The 5,934-nt window shown below is 38.1% G+C and overlaps 1 pseudogene; it reads left to right on the top strand.

Annotated features, from left to right (window-relative positions):
• Positions 1 to 4,260: 4,260 nt before the first annotated feature.
• LOC148012389 (CDPK-related kinase 3 pseudogene) lies at positions 4,261 to 5,234 on the top strand (annotated as a pseudogene).
• The last annotated feature ends 700 nt before the right edge of the window (positions 5,235 to 5,934 follow it).

Genomic DNA, 5,934 nt, shown 5'->3' on the forward strand with positions numbered 1-5,934 from the left:
CAACTAAAACTGGCCATTAACTAATGATAATAATTGAGCAAAGGAAAGCTCTTTGGATCTCCATGCATGATCCTACATACATTGCCCCTACATCCCTATGAGTATTATCAATTGTCCATGATGTCAAGCTTTCAACCACCATCCAAGAACATCCCTTGTATGATAAACTCCTTGTATAAGAAGATCTACACATGGCAAGCAAGCTAGGAGTAGTATGCATGGTACTTGATGTCAGTGCATATGTATTTCACCTTATCCAAGACTCCACACTTTTGGATGGCTGTGCTTCACTTCAATACAACCCTATCTTTTTCAAGTGGTCTATTCCATTTTTTTGTGACACAAATCCTAATCTATCTCCTGATTTTTCCCTAATGCAATCCATTCCTTCATCTAAGGATGCAAAGTAGAGTGACTTACCCAAGACCTTTCTTCACAATACTAGAGAAAGAAAGAGCAATAATCTTGAAGATCTAGACCAAGAACCCATACCTCCTAAACAAACCGCTAAAAGAGACCCTAAAAGGGCCAAATCACTATCCTCAAAGATATGTCCACAAGAGACCAGAGACACACATGAGTCTTATTTGATCCCCAGAGCTCATCCAAACACACCGACGATCCATGACTTCAATCGCCCTCAACTACTACTAAATCCAAACCCACTGATTTCATATGTTCTATTTCCCATCAAGATGTACAAACACAATATTCACAACTAGTTACAATTAAACCCACCCTCCCCAAGGAGCATACTCCCAATGCTTTGAGAAAGAGTGATCATATTAGCAGAAAACCAACAAGCCTAAGTGATTCAATATCTCTAAAGTTAAGCTCAATCTAGCCAAAGCCTCTAGCTTAGTTGAAACTGAACTTGCTATTAAAAAATTTAAAGAACATTATAGTGGAAATTGTCCACAATGAAAATCAATCAGTGTGTGCCTACCTTGAGGAATTGAGTGATAGAATCATATTCCTACTTGCATTGATCTATTCTCACACACGTTTTGTCTATCTTGGGCCAGTTTAATTTGGCATATGATTTTTGAACTAAACATCTTTCTTTACAACATAGCTTCTATATACGGCTTCTTGTGATGTACTTTCATCGTTGTTTACTATATGGTGTGCAAATTTTATGATCTCATCTTGTACGTATTCTCTCGGCTAGATATCTCAAATTCTATAATCGTCAATAGATTTTCTTCTAGACAACATTGTGTCCCTCACTTTCAAGGCTAAGGATTCCTTGGATGGAAATTAAAGATACTACTAATTCTTGAAGGCAATGACTTGCATGATATTATTCTTGGTAATTATGAATGTCCACCTCAACTAATTGATCATGCTCATAATAATACCCTTGTAACTGAATGAATTATCTTTGAAGAATGGAAAACTACTTATAATGAGTGGATTTGACGGCGTGACGACAAAGTAGCTCGTCAATATATTCTTTCTGTTCTTCAAGAATCTCTTATGCTTGATGTATGTACACTTTTAACCTCACAAGCTATATGGGAGTATTTGATAGCAAATTTTGAGAAGCTTCGACTGATGAGATGAGACTTTATTACAAACTCATTCTTTAGCCATTATAATGCAAAATTAGTGGATGCAATTATCTAAGCAACAACAACAGTAGTTATAGCAACATCAATTGGATCAACAACGAATGTTGCATCAAGAACAAGAGCATACACATTGTGTGACGAAAGCGATCGAGGCTGTGGTTAGTAAGTAAAAATTATTTAATGACTGGAATGTTGCAGCCTAGCTTAAAGCCTTTGAAAGCCAGATATGCTTCTTCGGAGTTCCATCCAACTGGAGCAACTATTTCTTACAGCTTCTCATGCCTGCTTTGCGAGTTAGAGTGACAGATTTATTTGTGTAAGACTCTAGTTACTAGAATGTTTTCAAGAAAGCGCTCAAAGACGAATATTTTCTAGAGGATTTGGTGTTGCTACATGGAAGACATTCAAAGAGTGGGTATATCAGCCCAACAAAGGACTTGTTGCTTCTGAGTCATTACAGGAGTTTGAAGAGCGATATAACCAATTGGATGCACTAGAGCAAAGAGCTCTAAACTCGGAGAAGGTGGAGTTATTCTTATAGGTGGCTGATCATGTACTTCAGGATGAGTTGGGAGATCTTCTTGAAGATGGTACGCAGCCTATTGGATTGAAGACGGATTGGCGGGACATTGTTGGTACGGTCTCTACATTGACAAAGGGACAGATATGGAAGGCTTGCTTGTAGAATGAAATGTAGTCACCATAAAAAATGTATTCCCCTACCATGACCTCTCCTACTTCTATTGCACCATATATTACTTCTATTATCCTATGTCTATGCCTATATCTATGCCTATTCCTACTATGATTGTTAGCCCAAGTGCAAAACCAACTGTTGAAGATATGATGGAGAAGATTTTAACAAACTTAAAAGACCTACAAAACAAGATGACTAGAAGGGAGCAACAGCCAGCTCCAATTTCAGCCCTAACTTCATCTACCCCTAGAAATTCTTCTAGGATGGTGAAATCTCAGGGAGTCGAAGCACTTGTTGAGGAGAAGCAGAAAAGAGATGATGATCAGTCTGAAGGTTCGAAGAGGGTGACTAGGAGGAGTGATCCAGTTTCCCAACCTTCTTCTTCAGAACTAGAGCAAAGTATGGCCGATGTTCAAAAGTCGAAAGTACAATAAGATAAAAAAGCCATGAAGATAAAAGATTCGAAGCCAAAAAAGCAACCAAGATTCACGCTACTTTCCAACTTGAAGAAGATTGAGGAGAATACTTTTGAGGAGAAGATTACTGATTATCTCTATGATGGGCTATCATGCTCGAACACTATGGAGAATCTTTTAGCATTGTTGAAAATTGAAAATCAAGAGCTGTCATATGTTTTACAAGTCAATTCTCCGACGATGAATTGCGAAATTACTAATTTCATGCTGCAAGAAAATTTAGGTGCTAAGAATTCTAAGCAAAAAGTATTCTTTGCTGAAATATTTCAGCAAAAAGATTTACAAAATGCCAATTTATAGTAGTAACTAGGATTTGCAGTTGAAGTAAGCTGTGAGCCTCACTATTGGGCTCTTTATATGCAGTTTGAAAAAGCTATGGCTGATTTTTGTCAGTTAAAAGAGTTGGATGCTATTTATACACACCAAAATTTGTGTTTATCAGGGTATTTACAACAAAATCTAAAATTTGCAGGTTGTAGCAAAGAAGCCAGAGTACACACACAATACAAGATAGTTGATAAGAAGGTCAGATTACCTTTGGATAGTGTTGATGGTTTGCTAATGTTTATGCCATTTATGAAGATGGATATTAACGTCAATGTGGACAAGACACAAATCAGATATGTTCCATTGAAGGAGGAAAGAGAGTTTGAAGTCAAGAAATTGTCTAAAGTTTAACCAACCAAAGAAGATCTAGATGTTATGCAGAAGATTTTTGTAGGAGAGAAGATCAAGCCATTGGATGCTGGGATGATCTACCAAAACTTATCTTCTTTTGTTCTTCCATATGATCCAAGAGGATGCTGTGATAATCTATGTCAACTTATCTACTTGTTATATTACCCAGATGATTACCCATATGATCATGGTGGAAACAATGTTACAAGTGGTAAATATGTTGGCACATGTTGGAGGATGTGCAAGTTTGGAGGGGGCAGATGTCGTGACGCCACGTGTCCACTATTGCAAACCTGAGGGCAGAGTTTTCACCAAGAATTTGAACACATTAGTCAACATCATTAGGAATTATTTTCTATTGTGTCTTTTTGTTTGCATTTTCATAATACACGAACACATGTAGTTAGGCTAGGCACAATTTCTTCAATGCATTCATAATTTTTTGTGTGGAAGCATCATTTGAATGATTACATTACATGGTTTTTAATTGTAAATTGCATGAATGATTGGACACGAAATTCTTTTTTCAAAAGCATATTTTTGTTAAGCCACAATGCATGGAAAAATAGGTTCAGATGAAGGTTTCCATTTTGAAGACTCAAGGACTAAAGAAAAAGATTGTAATATGGATCCTTCGCTTTGGACTTTTCCCATGAGACTCGTAATTCTGATGTTGTCAGTGCATATGATATGTCTCTTTAAAAGCGAAATTAGTTTAACATTTAGCAGTCTATGAAAGATAAAAGTTATCTGCTCATATCATGGACACTTTAGTGGAGTATTGCAACATCCGACATTTGCATTCTTTGTGGAGAAGGAGGAGAATTGCTATGCTATGTCCACTGTTCCTCTACCTTTACACATCCAAGCATCTTTGGTCAAGAGATATGGTGCAACAAAACCAAAGGAAGGACCAATACCTAAAGGTGTCGAAGTAGACATCCCCCTAGAGAAGAATTTTGGGTATTCATGAAGTTTCACTAGCAAATATTAGCTTGGGGATGAGGTTGGCAGTGGGCACTTTAACCATACTTGCTTTGCAAGAGTGAAGAAGGGTGAAATGCAATGTCGGGTGTAGCTGTCAGAGTGATAGCCAAAGCCAAGATGACAACAACCATTGCCATCGAGGATGTAAAAAGGGAAGTGAAAATATAAGGGCATGACAACTTAGTACAGTTTTATGATGCTTGTGAGGATAACCACAAAGTATCCTTCTACCATTTGCAAGGTGTTGTTCATCGCGATAAGAAGCCAGAGAATTTTCCTTTCACAACAAAGGATGAAGCTGCACCAATAAAGGCTATCGATTTGAGTCTGTTGGATTTTATCAAGCCAGAGGAGAGAATTAATGACATCGTGGAAAGTGCCTACTATATTGCACCTCAAGTTCTTCATTGATCATATAGTGCAGAGGCTGATGTTTGAACCATTGGAGTTATTACTTATATTCTTCTTTGTGGGAGTCGTTTTTTTCTGGGCTTGCACCAAGTTGGGGATATTTTAGGCAGTGATCCGTGTGCTAATCCTAGTTTTGATAAGATGCCTTGGCCAACTATCTTTGCACAAGCTAAGGATTTTTTCAAATGACTATTATACAAATATTTGCGAAAGAGAATGATAGCTACGTAGGCTTTAACACACCCCTGGCTTCATGGAGATAATTCGATTCCTTTGGATATATTGGTTTACAAGTTAGTGAAAGCTTATCTCCGATCATCACCTTTGAAACAAGCAAGCATGGGCGATATTCATCCACTATTCAGCTGGTCATCGACGTGTTCAGCCAGGTGGTCTTTTTCATCACAATGATGTCTCTACCTGTAGCACTCCTAGATGATAATATTAATGGCAACGTCTTTCAAGGGTGCATCCTGAAAGATGGCAGCACAAGGACGACGTAATCCTTGATGTCACAAGCTCGTAATAACAAAAGAAACTATATAAAGGAAAGACTTCGATCACGATTTGTGGGGGGAGTTGCGATGGAGGGGTAGCATCAAACGAGTCTCGAACTTGAAGGCTTCTCCGACCTGATGTCCTGCATTAATTGGATGGTGGAGTGACGACGAGGATGAAACCTTCTTCCTAGCTGTCTGCCTGCGGACGAGGTGTTATGGCCGTCTTCTTCAAAGTCTATAACATCTCAATCTTTAATATTCAACCGCCTACTCCTCTTCGACCATGAGAAGATACATGCTGGAGAATAAGCGCATCATTCAAGCCATGTTGAGGCCTCTTCTGCAGCACAAAAATAGAAATAATATTGAAGGAGCATAGGAGGTTGCCATCCTCTGGAGGTGGTAAAACTACATATCATCGATTTCAGTGTGAAAAGATTGATAATTAGGAAGCGATAATGGTTATGTGTCTCTGTATTACAGACAGAATAGAAGATAGGGACCGAGCGATTTCTTTTCCTCAAGGAAAGATGCGAATTTCTCAAGCTTGAATTCTGATTGTATGAATTTAATCTTTTCTACATAAAGCACCCCTATCCACATGCACATCT

This window comes from Lygodium microphyllum, chromosome 27 (genome assembly GCF_053477565.2).
Source record: "Lygodium microphyllum isolate KBCC chromosome 27, Lygodium_microphyllum_v1.1.10, whole genome shotgun sequence".
In the NCBI taxonomy this organism is placed as follows: Eukaryota; Viridiplantae; Streptophyta; class Polypodiopsida; order Schizaeales; family Lygodiaceae; genus Lygodium; species Lygodium microphyllum.